General features: G+C 45.5%; 1 pseudogene; it reads left to right on the top strand.

The window, feature by feature from the left end:
- The first annotated feature begins 14,226 nt into the window (after positions 1 to 14,226).
- LOC115641925 lies at positions 14,227 to 15,160 on the top strand (annotated as a pseudogene).
- The last annotated feature ends 2,339 nt before the right edge of the window (positions 15,161 to 17,499 follow it).

Genomic DNA, 17,499 nt, shown 5'->3' with positions numbered 1-17,499 from the left:
GTTGCTCGTTCACACTGTCTTTCTCTTTCAGCATAGTGGGGTGGTTGCTGCAACAATGAGAGCAATGCACTGTGGGTAGCTATCCCACAGTTCGGCTCTCCATCTTGTGCCAGTAGGGGTTGTGGGAAGGTGGAGTGGATCATAGCGCATCATGGATTCAAGCTCTATGTTTCATGATGCGTTGTTTTCCGTCCCAGCATTCCATGTTTTCCCATCTCCAATTCGTAGCACTTTTCAACATCCCTTGTTTTCTGCTCAGCTTGTCACCTCTATTTGCATGAATGGATCCCACGCTGCTCTGCAATGAGCAGTGGAATCAATCTTGAAGTTGCAAAGGCAACAGGAGTCACAGTTGCCTGACATACCCCCCAACATGGATAGCAGCAGCATTAGGTTGCTTTTGGCATTCATGGAACAGCTGAACATGGTGGAACATTATTTTTGGGCTCGAGAAATTGTTATGTAGGTCTGGAATGATGAGCAGTGGCTGCAGATGAGGATGAGGAAAGTCACCTTCCTGAAACTGTGTGTTGAGCTAGCCCCAGCCCTGAGATGCAAGGACACCCAAATGAGAGCTGCCCTCTTGGTGGAGAAGCACTTCGTGATTGCAGTGTGGAAACTGGTGACTCCAGGCTGCTACTGGTTGGTTGAAAATCCGTTTTTCAGTCAGGAAATCAGCCTTTGCGGATGTGTAATATGTGGATGGCTTTGCAGAAATGGGTTTCCCTAACTGTGGAGGGGTGATAGATGGCATGCATATTCCAATTTTGGCACCGCAGTACCTTGCAATATTGTAATTAAATCAGAAGCGGAACTTCTCTATTGTCGTGGAAATTCACCACCAGTCAGTTGAGTTGATCAGACAGCCTGAGGCTCCTTTATTGATTAATCATAGATTACAAGCATATATGCAGGGAGAGACGACAGGACCTCTAGCAAGAGGGAAGTCGCTCTACCTTACAGCAATAATACCTGGGTTTATAAAGCTTAAAACCGCAAATTACCATATGAGCTTATACATCCGAGGATACCATATTTGGTTAATACAATGACATTTTTTAACCATCTGCAAAAACTTTTACCATTACTTTACCGGTTATGAGCTAATTTGCAAGCCTGCTTTTTGCAACTTCCCCTTTATACGGGTTTTTGTTAATGTCAGGACTTTGACACCTGGTTTTCGCCTACTTGCAGTGTCAGCAGCTATGTTTCTTAAGCAAATTTGAGGAACTTGGGCCCAAAATGCATGTCCGGCCAAGTTTATTAGAGGTTAATTTTCTGTGTGCATAAGCTGCTTGATAAACTATAGTAGCCTAGCAGTTGTTAGTTTATTTGGCAGTGATGGATGGGGTTTTTAAGGGACTTTATGTCAGTTTAACCCCTTATAGCAGCATTTTGTGATTTAGCAGCATTAACATAATAGTATAATATAGTAAAATCAGAAAGTGAGCCTCAGGAGGGTTAGTATAAATCAATGTTTTAACTTTGCTATATGTTACTGTGATTGAGGCCTAAGGCCTTGATATGATTATTAACTTGATCAAGACCCGGCCTCTGGGCCTGGGGTCGGCTTTCTTTATCAATCCCCTCCTTTGTTTGCTGCTACCGGGCTTTCCTCAGCAGCAAACACTTCATCAAAATTTGAAATATTCATAAGTTCCTGCGCAATGTTTTCAATTAATTGCTGATTTACTGTTTCCTGGCCTGAATTGCCTTCCTGGGGAGCAGTGGAAGGGGTTTCAATGTCGAATGTAACATAAATATCATCACTGGCATTGGTGGGTGTGTAATATGATGCAGTTCTAACAGGGTTAATAGAGACCATTTGTGGTGGGGGATAGGAACGGGAAGTTGTACTAAGGCAAGTACAATGTGACAAGCAATTACAGCAACACCAACAGCAAATACATACAAAGGTAACTGTACCAATGGCAAAAAGAAGCCATACATACCAAGGGTGCTTTTGGGGCGACTGAAAACTTTTTGTGAACTGACACAGAACATCACCTTTAACACAAAGAGACCAAATGAACCATTTGAAGAGCATTTAAAGCTTCTTGGTAAACAGTTTCTAAGTAGTGAATTTGGGTTTGCAAATGTGAGATAGATTGAATGTCTGGTAGGAGGGATAACAATGAATGGAATCGGTCAGGGACAACAGAGGTCCAATCAAAAGGAACCTGAAATTCCAAATAAACCTGATAATCCTTTTCTGCGGGCCAGTAAATGTTGTGAGTGCCTGAGCTGGTGTGGAGATTAAAAGCCACATCGTGTATGATTGAGGAATTAACATGAACGCAACTGCTGTTAGCAGATAATAGATCATGGGAGGTTAGGTCTTGTAAAGTACCAAGACCTTCCCAACATACTCGGTGATGAACAGTCACTACCTCCCCTGGGTGTAATTTTCTAAAACATTGCAGTTGTGGGGGTTGTAAAGGCCAATAGGTCCAAAGATCACCTAGACCTATCCAAAGGTCAGGGGTTATAGCTGGGGCACCGATTAAGAAGCGGTTAGGACCGCCAGGGGGTTTAATTTCCCAAACATCTTGATGAATTACCCAGTCCCATAAGCAACCACCCCAAGGGCCTGGAAGGATATGGTAAGTGGGGGCCCAAAATCCTTTCACGGGTCCATAAGCCCGGAAGGAACACTGTGAGCGCCAACACCTCCATTTAGAGAATTTCCACGTAAGTCTCCAAGGCCACAAATCGAGGGGTATACCCGATGTATTAGTAAGGGCAGTGGGCCAGCGCTGCTGTTCAAGGTCCTTACGTAAGGAAAAAAGGATAGTGTTAAGATAATCCTGTACTTCTGAACACGCTTGGTCCCACTGCAATGCCTTTCCTGATGTGGTAACCTGGTGAACCATTTGCTTAAGTAGGTCCTGGGTAACAATACTTAGTGCCGAAATAGTATGGAGTGCGCCTATACAGGCCTTCTCCTCAGTTATCTGAGCCCCGGAAATAACCCCCTGAGCTTGGTCTAGTTGTCCCAGATGACTGTCATGTTCCTGCGTTTTATATAGAGTCCAGGCTGACGCTGCAGTGTTGGCACCATGCAGTAGAGTGTCAACAATATCTCTCCTTTTTCTTCTTTCTGTAAGTCTAGCCTGCTGCTCTAGTAGGCGTATAGCCGCACCCTTAGAGCAATTAGAATAAGTACTAGTAATTTGGAAGTGAGTGAGAGGTATGGAGAAATGGACAGTTCCCAAGGTAGCATTTAGTATTGTCCATCTGAACCCTGATAAATGGGGGTTTTCAGTGGGCTCATACCACAATTGTTGGCTTTGCACCTGAATGCCCTCTTTGGCCAGTGTGATGTTGATTGAGTGTGAAGGGGTGTATTGAAGTAATGTGCAAGTCAGGTTTTCAGTGATGGGAATGTCCTGAGCACAAACAAACCCTACAGCAGCTAAACATATTCTGTTAACAGTAACATTAGTTCTTGTGGCATGAGTGGCTACAAAACATTCGGGACCCTCGTCCGTGAGGGGCCAACATGTGCCTGGGATTAGCATAAGGTCTATATCATGGTCAGTGTCCCATGTATCTATAAAAATCTCGGCTTGGTCAGATTCTCCTGTGTATGTTAAATATGAGGTTATATTACGATAACTAAGGTATACCATACCAAACGCATTCCATTTAACATACCGTTGGTACACTTGACCCTGCAAGGAGAAAATTAACTTAGTTAGACAGTAGGAAAACAAATTAGTGGAAGAGGGCCTAGGCCATTGCCTGATGGTTGAGGTTTTGGGTAAGTATGGATCTGCATGAGGCTCAAGGTGGGTACGACTGTTTGAAATACTAATAGATGGGGTTACTATGGGAGGATTACTTAGAGGAGGGACCGTGGGGGGAACAGTGGAAGTGTGGTCTAGTAATTCTGGAATGACGTAACATGGCCAGGGGACCTGTGGTGGGTTGCAATCAGCTGTACCGGGGAGAAATCCCAAATACCAGTGTACCCCACATGACCAAGCCTGTCGGCCACAAGAGCCTCCCTGATACCACATCACGTAACGTCTTTTATACCATGGCCAATTTTTAACGTCCTCTATAGTAAGAGTTTTGGGTTTAGCAGTGGAGGCTTCTCGAGACCTTCTTACTTTCTTCCTTTGTTCGGCAGCAAGGTTTTGTTCCTCACATGGAGTGGAATGGGGAGTGATTTTTTTCTTTTCTTTCACTGCAATTCCGCACATTGGGTAGGGTGGAGTGGTTGTTTTGGCCTTTGGTTTTTCTGTTGACAGGAGACGTAGCGAAGTAGTTTTTCGGGCAGCAACTGAGAGTAGGTAAGAGTCATAAATGTTCAAAAGAAACATAAAGAACATTAGAATGGTAATAAACCAGATAGAGGGCAACAGCCACTTTCGCACTCGAGCAGTCTGTTTGATTTTAGTCTGTGGATCGGTCATGATGCCTTATATAACCTGCCGACCTCGAAGGTGATACTTGGGTTTTTGTTCAGGTTCACCTGCTGACGTTGTCAGCCGAGGTTGTAGAACAGCCGGGGTACTGATGGGATCCAAAGGAGGCGTTACCTTCTTGCAGTGAGATGCGTGTACCCAATTTGGGAGTCCTTGGCACTTTACTGCAGTGTGAGTAGTCAGTAAGACCTGGAACGGACCTTTCCACCTGGGCTCCAAGGCAGACTTTCGTTGGAACACCTTACAGCAAACCCAGTCACCAGGCTCCAAGGGATGGCATGCGGTCTCAGCTGGATCTGGTAGGGCACTTTGGACCTGTGAATGAATAAATCTGACATGTCTAGTTAGCGTCTTGCAATATTCTAGTACATTTTTATCACTGAGTTGCAAATGCTGGGAGTTTGGGATAGGGGCGGAGACACTGGCATTCTCATTGGTCTAGCCATGAGAATTTCATGGGGAGACAACCCATGTTTACGCATGGGAGTGTTCCTCATTTGCATTAGTGCCAGAGGGAGTGCATCCGGCCATTTAAGGCCTGTCTCTGCACACAGCTTTGCCAGCTTGTTTTTTTAGATCCCCATTTTTGCGTTCCACTGCTCCCGCGCTTTGAGGATGGTGAGCACAGTGCAAACGTTGGTTCACATGGAGGGCCTTACAGATTTGTTGAGTGATTTGACCTGTAAAATGGGTTCCTCTGTCACTGTTAATTGAGACAGGGATACCAAAGCGAGGAATAAATTCCTTGAGCAACTTCTTTGCTACAGTGGTTGAGTCTGCCTTGGCGCATGGGTAAGCTTCCACCCATCCAGAATACATGCACACACACACAAGTACATACTCATATGAACAACACTTAGGCATACTTATAAAGTCTATTTGGTTGTTTACAAACGGTCCCCAGGGCGGTGGGTGTGCTGCCTGGGTGGTTCGAACCGGTCGCCCACTGTTATATGCCAGACAGATAGGGCATGTTTGGCAGTATTGCTGGACATTGCCTGTAGGTTTTGGAGCATGCTAATACTTAAATACAGAAGCAATTATCCCCTCCTTGCCTATACGGGCTAGCCCGTGTGCTAGCCAGGCAAGGTGTGGGAGCAGAGCCAAGGGTGCGACCAGGCGACCGTCTGGGGCACACCACAAGGCATTCTCTGGATGTTTGGAACATCCAGGCTGTCTCCAGCAGTTTTTTCTTATCCTTTGATGCTGACTCCTGTATAGGTGCTAAGTCCTGCAAAGAGTCAGCTAAAGAGACGGGCTGGGACATGCAAAGAGTAAATATTTCAGTAGGAGCCGGAGACCCGGAAAGGGCCGCTTGCCTGGCGGAGGAGTCCGCCAGTGCATTTCCTTGAGTAACATTGTCATGGGGTTTTGGTGGGCTGCACATTTGACCACAGCAATAGCAGAGGGAAAGTGTGAAGCAGATAACAGAGCATTACCACGTGGGTCATGGCGAATAGGTGCTCTGGTAGAAGCAAGAAATCTTTTATATTAACACAGTTGCTTATAATTATATACTACCTTAGAACATATGCCAAGCAATAGGCTTAAATGAGAGCAAACAGTTTTAGCAACTTAAGCTACATTAAAAACTGAAGGGAGAGACAGATGCTTATTAGTTTTCTTCCGTATTTTTAAACAGGAACCTTTTACATAACAAATAACAACTTAATTTTTGGGTTTTGCAGGGGAATATTTGTACAGATGAGATCTGGGAGTAGAAAATTCAGTGGCTATAGATAAGCAATTATGGGGTTTTCCATGTGGTTGCTATGGGGAGAAGGGAAGCAGGATTTAGTACTGGACAGTTGACTAAAGCAACATTTACAGCAAGTAACAAAAACATTTCACACTTAGTAAGTCTAGAATTTGAAAGATGCTGTGTTTTGCTTTTAGTTAAGAGAGCAGGAATAGCCTGGGGAATTGTCACTTTTAATGGGGGTCATGCAAGCGGCGGAGCTTTGCAATGGCTTGGACGGGTCCTGCAAGACCTTTAGTTGCAAACGTAGGAGCGCATTTTCTTGGGCCAAATTTTGTACCTCCCATTTTAGTATCGTATTTTGTTCTTCTAGCTTTCCCCATTGGTCCAGGTGCTTTTTCCGCCAAGTGGCTGAATTTCTCCGATTTTTTAATTTGCGCCGGCGCTCCTTTAATCGTTTTGCCTCCTCCCCGGGGAGGCCCCACAGGTAGTTACGTAGATCCGCCAGCGATAGTCCCACCAGCTGTTCATCTGATAGGGGGGTTAGGTCGTATGTGACCTGTATGGTTGAGTTTGATGCGCTATTTGCAGACATTGTTTTATTATTGTGTTTTAAATGAGAACCCCTTTTGAGGAATTGGATACCGTATAGACCCCTTTTACTATATTTAAAGAAAGACAATAGTAGCGCTAATTTTGCAATTTTAACTGTACTATGGGAAGTGGTCTTACCGGGTTCAGGTAAATCACAGCCAACTGTGCAGATCCAAGTTGCCCAATTGCATTACCATGCTCACACGGAGGGAGAGACTGTAACCAACCGTTCCTGTTGCAACGAGGAAGGGCTGGGTTAGTCCTTTCTTTACTGTGAGCAGGGTTTGGCACCCCCCCCCAGACACACACTAACTAGGTTAATGTACACTAAATTTTGGGAATACCCTTTACCACTGTTACAACCTTAGAAGAGAAAATGGGGGGATTGTGTTTTTCAGAGCTAGAGGTTTTCATAGCCACCCGGCTGAGGGTAGGGAAGCCATCTAGGAGGGGGCAGTGGAAGAAAAGGAGGTATTGTCTCCTGCCGTGGGTATGGTCTAGCAGGTCGAATAGGGCAATCCTTGAGAAGGTGCCCCTCCTTTTTACAATACCTGCACTGAACTTTTCCTAATTGTGGACAATTGGCCTTCCAATGTCCTTTTTGCCCACACCAGAAGCAAACTATGGGGTTAGAATTAGTCAGGGGGTTATAAGGTTCAATTACTGCTTGTTTTGGTTTATTCCTGGGTTTCTCCCCAGCGGAGTTTTGAATTGTTTGGGAACCTGAGGCCATAAGCCTAGACTCTGTTTCATTCTTTGTTCTTTCTAACTGACAGTAAAAATGTTGTGCAGCTGCCAGAATTCCTTTTAGATCTTTGTCTTTCCAATTTACTACATTGCCTTTTAACCTTTCTTTTACCTTTGGCAAGAGTCCTTGTACAAAGGCCGTCACTACCGCCTGCGTGGCTTTTTGCTCTGCATTTTCAGTCCCCGAATGCCTTTCAAACACTTGCTTTATACGTTCCATATAGCTAGCCGGATTTTCTCCCTCACTTTGCTTACAGGCATTTATTTTTGCCCAGTCCAGTTTTCTTGGGCATACATTGAGAACTTCAGTAATTAGGTTATTTCTTTTTTGGACCAAATCGGCCTCAGACATTTGATCAGGGTCAACCGGCCAATTTGCCCTTGCATAGAGGCTGGTAAGAATTTCCTCGGGTACTATAGCTGATAAGAGTTGGTGCATAGCAGCATACGAGGGGTTGTAACAGTTAATTATTATTCTTAATTGTTCTTGGAATTTATCGGGATTTTCCCTGATTTCTGGAAACTCTTTAACGAGGTTATAAAGATCACTAGGTGACCAGGGGGCCTGAACTGTTACCAACCCTCCTTGGCCTGGCAATTGGTGAAGAGAGAAATTATTAACGGTCCATGGCAGGGGTTTTATATATGCAGCCTTACGCAGTAAAGCACTACCGCGAGTGTGAAGGGCAGCAAGATTACAACTGGGAATGGGATTTTCTAGAATGGATTTATATTCTGATGATGTCATAAGCTGCATTATTTCGGCGATAGTACCTGACAATCGCCACAGCGGGGAGTCTGGAGACACCTTTTCCCAATTTATATCCCCTTCCTCCCATTCTACACCTTCTTTGCTTGCCTCAAGTTGCCATTTAGTTATTAACAGTTCCCCTGTTGTTGTTATAGCCCCAAGGGCGTCCACCAACTTTAACGACAAAGTTGAATGTGATGAGGCTTCACTGGAAAGGGTCGGGGAAGGGGTCAATCTGTCAGAACCCGGGGAAGATAAGGAGGAAAGGTCCTGAAGGATTTCTTCACCTTCAAGGCTGTCTGTGGAGTTTGTGGTTGGGGACTTTTCCCAAGGGGAGTCACCCTGATTACTTAGATCATAGGGAGGAGGGATAGGAGTAGAAGCAGGAGCATCTGGCCATTGTCGATCTTCTGTGAACAGTTCGATTGGTTCCTCAGAAGACGGTGAAGGGTGAATTTTTTCAGGCACTATTTTGGATGGGCTGAGGGGAGTCTCGTTTATTAAAGAGGGATGGGGTTCTTTTTTGAATTTTTTCCGTGCGGTAAGCTGAGTTTTTAACTTTTCTTGGGTACTTTTTTGATTCCTTGCTTGGGATTCATCACACCATTCAAAATAAGCATTAAACTGCCCTCGTCCCACAGAATTGGCAAGAAGGGCACCCCAGAGGTGCACGATCCTGTCAAGATCAAAACTGCCCTCTACAGGGAATTGCAGCTTTGGGCTATCTCTGGTGTACCAGCTCCACTTTTGCAAATATTTACATGTCGACGGGCCACGGTGCACATACATATAAGCAGCAGGAGTGCCTGTTGGACCAGACTCCATCTTCACTTCAGCCCTTTTTCACACAAGCCTTTCACACCAAGGGAGCGCTAATCAGGATTACCATGGTTCTAACACCGGTGGCGTCTTTACCTGCCCTGGGCAGGGGAACTAGGTGGAGTAGGCTTTCTCTGACCCGCCAAACAGCAGGTACCTACAAGGAAGGAGGTAAAGGATGGGACGGGCTCCTTTCCGGAGAACCCGCGGTCCCCGCACGCCTATCGTCAGCCCAGAGCACCAGCCTTAAGCCAACGATGCTTCTGAAGCTATGGACTTAGCGGTACGGTTTTCCTGGGGGCTTCCCTCCTCTCCGAGAAGGGAAGGGAGCTTATGGCTCCAGTGGGCAAAATAGGGACTCTGTGGTCCTGTAAGGACAGTGCTCGAGGAGCGGTCACAGGGTCATAGGTCGTGGAAGGGAAGGGAAGAGGGACGGGGAAACACACAAGCACCCAACAGGCTAGCCACTTACCAAGGCCTGCCAGCTGGGAAGCTTCACAATCTCTGCACATACAGAAGCTCAGCTGTGGGGCTTGCTTTCGAGACACTCCCGGTCACTCGCTTTCGCTTCGCAGGAGGCTCGGGGCGTCTTCCCACAGCTGCATTCACTCTGGCCGCTTGGCCCTCACTCACACATATATAGGCACTTTCTTGACACAGACGTCAAGGCGAAACCACGGAACACTGGAACATTAAACCCGGATCCCCATCAGACCTGGTAGGAAGGGGACCCCTGATCCACGCCTGGATCAGGACTCTCCGGACCAAAAGGAGCGTGGTCCGTGGGTTGTTAGCGGTACCTTTGAAACCACGGGAGCCTCTGGAAAGGCTAAAACCTTGGAATCTTAGAAACCTTAGAGAAAGGGCATCTGGTCTGTCTGATAGCTAAAAGTTCGAACCCAGCTTGTGACTTACCCAAACCGGAGCCTACAGACTAGTCCTCTGCCAAACCCCATAGAGATTTCAAAAGGTCTCTTACCTTTTAATTGGGCCCGGGGGTTGGAAGGAGACTGCCTGCGGTCCTCCGATCCAGGAGAAGCCCTCTTGTGGGTTCCCGGCCAATGCACCAAATTGTCGTGGAAATTCACCACCAGTCAGTTGAGTTGATCAGACAGCCTGAGGCTCCTTTATTGATTAATCATAGATTACAAGCATATATGCAGGGAGAGACGACAGGACCTCTAGCAAGAGGGAAGTCGCTCTACCTTACAGCAATAATACCTGGGTTTATAAAGCTTAAAACCGCAAATTACCATATGAGCTTATACATCCGAGGATACCATATTTGGTTAATACAATGACATTTTTTAACCATCTGCAAAAACTTTTACCATTACTTTACCGGTTATGAGCTAATTTGCAAGCCTGCTTTTTGCAACTTCCCCTTTATACGGGTTTTTGTTAATGTCAGGACTTTGACACCTGGTTTTCGCCTACTTGCAGTGTCAGCAGCTATGTTTCTTAAGCAAATTTGAGGAACTTGGGCCCAAAATGCATGTCCGGCCAAGTTTATTAGAGGTTAATTTTCTGTGTGCATAAGCTGCTTGATAAACTATAGTAGCCTAGCAGTTGTTAGTTTATTTGGCAGTGATGGATGGGGTTTTTAAGGGACTTTATGTCAGTTTAACCCCTTATAGCAGCATTTTGTGATTTAGCAGCATTAACATAATAGTATAATATAGTAAAATCAGAAAGTGAGCCTCAGGAGGGTTAGTATAAATCAATGTTTTAACTTTGCTATATGTTACTGTGATTGAGGCCTAAGGCCTTGATATGATTATTAACTTGATCAAGACCCGGCCTCTGGGCCTGGGGTCGGCTTTCTTTATCACTATGGTGTTACAGGCACTTGTGGATCACCGTGGCATTTAACTGACATCAGAGCAGGGCGGTCCAGAGAATTTCATGATGCATGAATATTTAGGAACACTAGCCTTTACATAAAGCTGCAAATGGTGACTTTCTTTTCAGACCAGAAGAACCCTGTAAGGATGTTGAAATACCCATCGTGATCCTGGGAGACCCGACATACACCTTAATGTCATGACTTATGAAGCCGTAAATGGGAAACCTGGATAGCAATAAGGAACGTTTCAAAAATAGGCTGAGTAGGTGCAGGATGACAGTAGAATGTGCATTTGGCATATTAAAAGCGCGCTGGCGAGGCCCTTATGACAGGTTAGACCTAAATGAGGAAAATATTCCCATGGTCATAGCCATGTGTTGCATATTGCTTTATATTTGTGCAGAAAAGGGCAAAAAGTTTGCTCAGGGGTGCACTGCTGATGCAGAACACTTGGCTGCTGATTTTGAGCAGCCAGACACCAAGGTTATTAGAAGGGCACAATGGGAGGCAATTTGAATCACGGAGGCTTTGAGGCAACACTTTGGAGTTGAGAGGCAGTAACGTTTGTTAAGTATTGGGGGTAGCTGTATTAGTCTGTATCCACAAAAACAACAAGGAGTCCAGTGGCACCTTAAAGAGTAACAGATTTATTTGGGCATAAGCTTTTGTGGGTAAAAAACCTCACTTCTTCAGATGCAAGATGCACTTCTTCAGTAACGTTTGTTGTTATGCTTGGAACTGTAATGCATAATGAAGTCCAGTTTTGTTCAAGCCCAGGATTCAATGTAAGGAAATGATAAAACTGCTTACTTGTTCACTGTTGCCATCGTAACTTACACAGAAACAAATATAGCATGCTTATTATTCAAATAACTTTGCCTTTCTTACCCAAAAAACACAACACCATGCAGACACACACAGACAAACTCACCATCTTGGGAGGGGAAGGTACCAGTGGAGGACTGACTTTTGGAGCTGAGCGTCAGTCCAGCTATCATTTGAAAAGCTGTCTGCAGGGATGCAGTGTAGAGGAAAGCATGAAGTCCCAGAAATTGCAAATGGATGTGCAGGTGGAATTTGGGGAGGGCATGGGAAAGAGCTCTGAATGTGATGAAGGGGAAGGCAGACATGCATCTGCCCATTCTGGAGGGTTATGAATGACTGCAGTGTGTTGGTTTGTGGCTCTGAAACTTATCAGCCTCTCTGTTGTGCCCCTAGTGCATGCCTCCTTTCCTTTTCTTTCCTGCTTGCATATTCCATCCACTTCCCCCATTCCGTCTTTTCTGCATCTGAGTGCTGAAGCACCTGCCAGAACATATATTCCTTGCTCTGTCTTGAGCACTTTCTTATCCGATGGAGACGCATGACTGGGGTGAACAGGGTGCCTCCTTTCAAGGAAATATCTGGTGAAGCATGAGCAACAATAAACAATCATTATTGTTAAGTACACATACAGCATTGAAAAGCTACACTAAAATATACCACTGGTAACACATCAATCACTCTCTGGCTGGTCCTTGAGAAGCACAGATGCCAGCTACCACCACCGAGTATATCGTGAGTATACCCAGGAGCAGGGAACATTGTGCATGGGAGAAAAGCAATGTTTAAGGAGTCGCGGGGCACTTCTCAGGGGGGCAATATTCTAAAGTTTCCTACCTTGTTCCACAGGTGGGGGTCATTGTAGCAGATATCTTTGTCCTGAGGGTAAGCAAGGAAGCAAGGATGCATCTACTACACACTTGTGGCTTCCTCCCCCATCCCTATGCTGCTTGCCTGTGTGCCGCTTTGGTCCTTGCCCAAGTAATTGCAGAATGGCACAGAAAGTGTTCCTCGATGGGCGAAGGACCAAAGAAGCTCTGCTAAGGAACCTCCAGCACAGGATTGTGGAGTACCTGCAGGAAAATTTCCTAGAGATCTCTCTGGAGGATTCCTGTAACATCTTGTTGTGCATCAAAAACCTCTTCCAACATACTGTCTAGCTGCACGAGAAAATATCCAGCACACAGAAACACAGCCAGACTTGTATATTTCTCTACCCTCAACACATCTCCACACTTCACAAAGCAAAATCACTTACCAGGGGTGTCCTCTCCTGCTTCTTGTTCATCTGATTGTGACTGCTGAGACTGGTTGGACACCTCTGGAATAGAGAACAGCTCCTGACTGGACACAGCACTGGGCAAAACCAGCATGGGCTCCACATCTTCTACCTTCATTCTTCATAGATGACTTCCTCCTCTGGATTAAGTCAAGTCAAGTCCAACTCCTTATAAAAATGGCAGGTCTGGGTCACAGCACTGGAGCGACCATTTGCCTCCCTTGCCTTCTGGTATGCGTACCGCAGCTCCTTCACCTTTGCTCTGCAAAGCAGTGTGTTCCGATCATAGCCCTTTTCCCACAAGCTGAGCAAAATCGGCCCATAGGCATCAAATTTGCTACATCTCGAGCACAACTGGGACTGCACAGCTTCCTATCCCCAAATACTGAGTAGATCCAGCAGTTCTGAAGTGGTCCAAGTGGGAGGGCAATTGCTGCGTGGATTCATCATGGTTATCTGGGAACATGTGATGTGAGCTCTCCATGCCGAGCAAACATGAAGAGGAATTTCAAATTTCCCAGGACTTTAGGGGGTGGGGAGAAGATGTTTAACTGGAAACAGGGTAACAGAGCTGAAACGTCTGACCAGAGTGGTCAGGATGGGCATTGCGGGATACCTTCTGAAGGCCTATTACTGTGATAAAATCAAGTGCAAGTGTCTACACTGGCACTTTGGTAACAAAACTTTAGATTAAAAAGCCTTACAACTTTTGTCAAGGTGGTTTTTTAATCTCAATGAAACAGAGGAGTTCAGTCATTGAAAGTGGCTTTGCAGAGTGTACACCTCCACTGTTTAACACCAAAAGCTGCCTTTTGGTGAAAAAACTTCGCTGTATAGACAAGCCCTAAGGAACAATGATGGATAACCAGCATCCAAACTCATGTTTCCTGCTGGTTCCTTTAAAGATTTTACACACCAAGATGTGTAGGAATTATTGATGCCTGGAGAACCATAAAATATGGAATTGACATTAGTAGGGTCAGTTGTTCACAATTCATTTATCTGAGTAATGAAAATGTCATCTTCCTGTGTGTGAAGAGCAATTAATCTGCTTCACCCATGAGAACAGCCTCCAGTAGTGCATGTTGTGTCTCATATTAACTTTGTCTCTCCAACAGGCATTTGTACTGCAGCCATCACCCTAGAGCCTGAACACAGACAGAAATTCAGGGGAATGTACATTAGATGCTGGTTACAGGGTTCTGCCTCAGAGTTATATACCTTCTTCCCTACTCCATGTCAGATTCCAACACAACCGACTTCACCAACTCCTCCACCTTCCTCCTGCTGGGCATTCCTGGCCTGGAGATGGCCCATGTATGGATCTCCATCCCCTTCTCTGCCACTTACGCCATAGCCATCTTGGGGAACATCAGCATCCTGTTCATTGTAAATATGGAGCTGAGCCTCCATATACCCATGTACTATTTCATCTGCATGCTGGCTGTCACTGACCTGATCCTGTCTACTTCCATCCTGCCCAAAACACTGAGCATCTTCTGGTTCAATTCCAGGGAGATCGATTTCAGTGCCTGCCTCACCCAGCTGTATTTCATTCACTGCTTCACATCAGTGGAGTCTGGGATCTTTGTGGCCATGGCTTTTGATCGTTATGTGGCCATCTGTGATCCTCTGAGACATTCCATCATCCTGACAAACCCTGTGGTGGCCAAGATCAAACTGGCCGTGGTTCTGCGTGGCTTCATGCTCATGCTGCCCCATCCTTTCCTGGTGAGGCAGTGGCCATATTGTAGAACCAATATCATCCCCCACTCATACTGTGAGCACATAGCCGTGGTGAAGCTGGCCTGATCCTCAGGGCCATCTTAGCCTCCCCACAAAGGATGCCCGGCTCAAAACTTTTGGGACCTGCAGCTCCCACCTTTGTGCCATCTTATCCTTTTACATCCCAGCTGTCTTCTCCTCTCTCACACATCAGATTGGCCACAATGTGCCCCTGCATTTCCATGTTCTCATGGCCAATGTTTACCTCCTGGTGCCCCCCATGCTAAATCCCATCATCTATGGGGTGAGGACCAAACAGATCCGGGACAGGCTGCTCCCACTCTTTACTTATAAAGAAACTAAAGTTTTCTCCTGGTGCTCTGGCTCTCAGACCAAGTTCCGTGCTGAGTTGACTGGTGACACAGTGCTGGGCTCCCTTCCCTGAATCACTGACTGGCCAGTCAAAGAGACATTCAACTCTTTCCTTGCCTTACTGTGCTGTGTAAGCCTGATAAACTGAGGAATTCATCTGTGCACAACTCATTAACTTATAGAGTTGCCACCTTTCTAATTGCTGATAATTGGACACCTGACACCCCCTTGTCCTGGCTAGTTAGTCTGTCTCAAACCAGGCAGGACACTGAAGTCCTAAGCTGCCAGGGCAGGAAAGCAGAGGCAGAAGTAGTCTTGGCACATCAGGTGGCAGTTCCCATGGGGTTTCTGTGATCCAGCCCATCACAGGCCTGAACATTGCTGTGTCTCAAAAGCACACACACACAGCATCTGGGACCCAAATACAGCCACTGGAGGGTATCATACTATATGCCTATTTCATAGAGCTGGAAGGGACCCTGAAAGATCATCAAGTCCAGCCTCCTGCCTTTACTTGCAGGATCAAGTACCAATTTTGCTTCAGATCCTTAAGTGGCCCTCTTTAGGAATTGAACTTACAACCATGGGTTTAACAGGTTAATGCTCAAACCACTGAGCTAACCCTCCTCCCTCACCAACCATCTAATACCCCTTGCAGGATACTACCTGGGGTTTATGGCCATCTGGGCTGGAGGGTACCAATGTAGCAAATTAATTAAAAGTGTATTGGCCCTTGAGAGCCACCTGGCAGACAATTTTGGCAGACTGCACACTGGGCTGGTGTACTCTTACTATCAGGGGAGTGGCTAAAGGAGAATGGACCTCAGCCATCCTTTTACAGCCAGGGTTTGGGGGTGGATGTAAGTGGAAATGGTCCCAAGAACCCATTTTTCAAGTAGTAATAACAAATAATGACATATGATTTCTAATGGGATCCGAGGTATCCTACCCACAGATGGGTCTTGCATGGGTGGGACAGAGAAGTACCTGGAAGGGCTGGCCACAGGAACCACTACCCCTGCAGTGTTCAGAACCAGTACCCCCTCAGCACTGGGTGGAACAGGGAAATAAAATTTGCTGGGAGAGATTGGCCGTGCTTAATGGCCAGATTCTGGAGGGTGGAAGGCGTGTGTAGTGGGTGGGATTTGGACCAGGAGACTTTTCCTTGCAGCTGGGAAACTTCACTTATCAGATCCATATACCAGCTATGCATCGGCTTAATGTAACTGGACACCCAACAATACCTACTAACTGGACTAACCACCTGGATAAATTGGGACCATGTGATACAGCTACCCCGGGAGCCCAGGCTGAGCATCTCTGAATGCAGATTTTGGAAGCCAAGAAGAATTCATTTGAAGAATGAATGCCTTCCACCTGGCTACTGAACTACCTGCTGATTGTGCTTGAACTGCTATTGCCTGTGCCCTTCGGACAAGCCTAATGGACACTTATTCACTTCTTGGTTATATTGCTCATGTTGTAAAAATATTAGTCCTATTAATCATAATATTGATCATATTCACGGGATGTTTGGAAATTATGTGCTGCCTTAGCTTCTCCCCAAAAGCCATATTTGTAAATTCAGTAGCTTATCCCTTTATGACCTGTCTTCTCTCTCTCCTCGTAGCATGTCAATGTTTCAAACAGCAGCCATGCTTTTGGCACCATCCCATAGGTGTTTGGCCAAGCTTTTTTTTATTTTTAGGGGAAGCCCAGGCCCTCTGCTGTGCTAACCTAATAGTGGCTTTTTTTGAGCAATTAGGGTATATAGAGGTAACCTGGAAGCCAGATAAGGGCAGTGTGAACCTGACAGTTTTTAGAGTAGCGTTGAGTAGGGTTTATTGAAATGTTAACACATTTTGTTTTTGAGAAGGCTTGTAGCATATTTGCTGACTGAATAATAGCACATTTTTTTGGAAGGCAGCAGCATTAAACGCATAGGAAGGAACATGTTGCAATAGGTTAAATTATTAGTTACTGGGAGCAATCCAGTACAGGCATACATTTCTGTGGTGGAGCAAGCCCTTTGGGTATGTTTGCTTATTTACCAATTGGGTGATTAAATAACAGTAAGGGCCTACTTTATTTGTTACACTGAAGAGTTTAGGGGAGGCCATTATATTTACCCCAGTATGGACTTTTATAGAACCATACAGTTGTGCATTTTGGGGCATATTTGGAGAGAAAGCCTTTGGTGCTATTACTGCTATTTTATTTGTTTTTTACTTAACCACCCGCTAATATGAAATATTTTGGAGTTTAAAATATATGTATTTTGAACAGTAATTCAGTAGGTTACTAAGATGTGAAGGTTTTGGCCATTGGGTTTTATTGGATTATGTTGTTACACCCTGGGGTTAACAACAGGGATAGAGGTGGTAACAGGGATAGGAGCAGGGGAATGGGACA

Source organism: Gopherus evgoodei, unplaced genomic scaffold (assembly GCF_007399415.2).
Source record: "Gopherus evgoodei ecotype Sinaloan lineage unplaced genomic scaffold, rGopEvg1_v1.p scaffold_36_arrow_ctg1, whole genome shotgun sequence".
Lineage (NCBI taxonomy): Eukaryota > Metazoa > Chordata > Testudines > Testudinidae > Gopherus > Gopherus evgoodei.
Note: the sequence above shows the minus strand (reverse complement) of the source record. Positions and strands in the feature narration are given on the sequence as shown.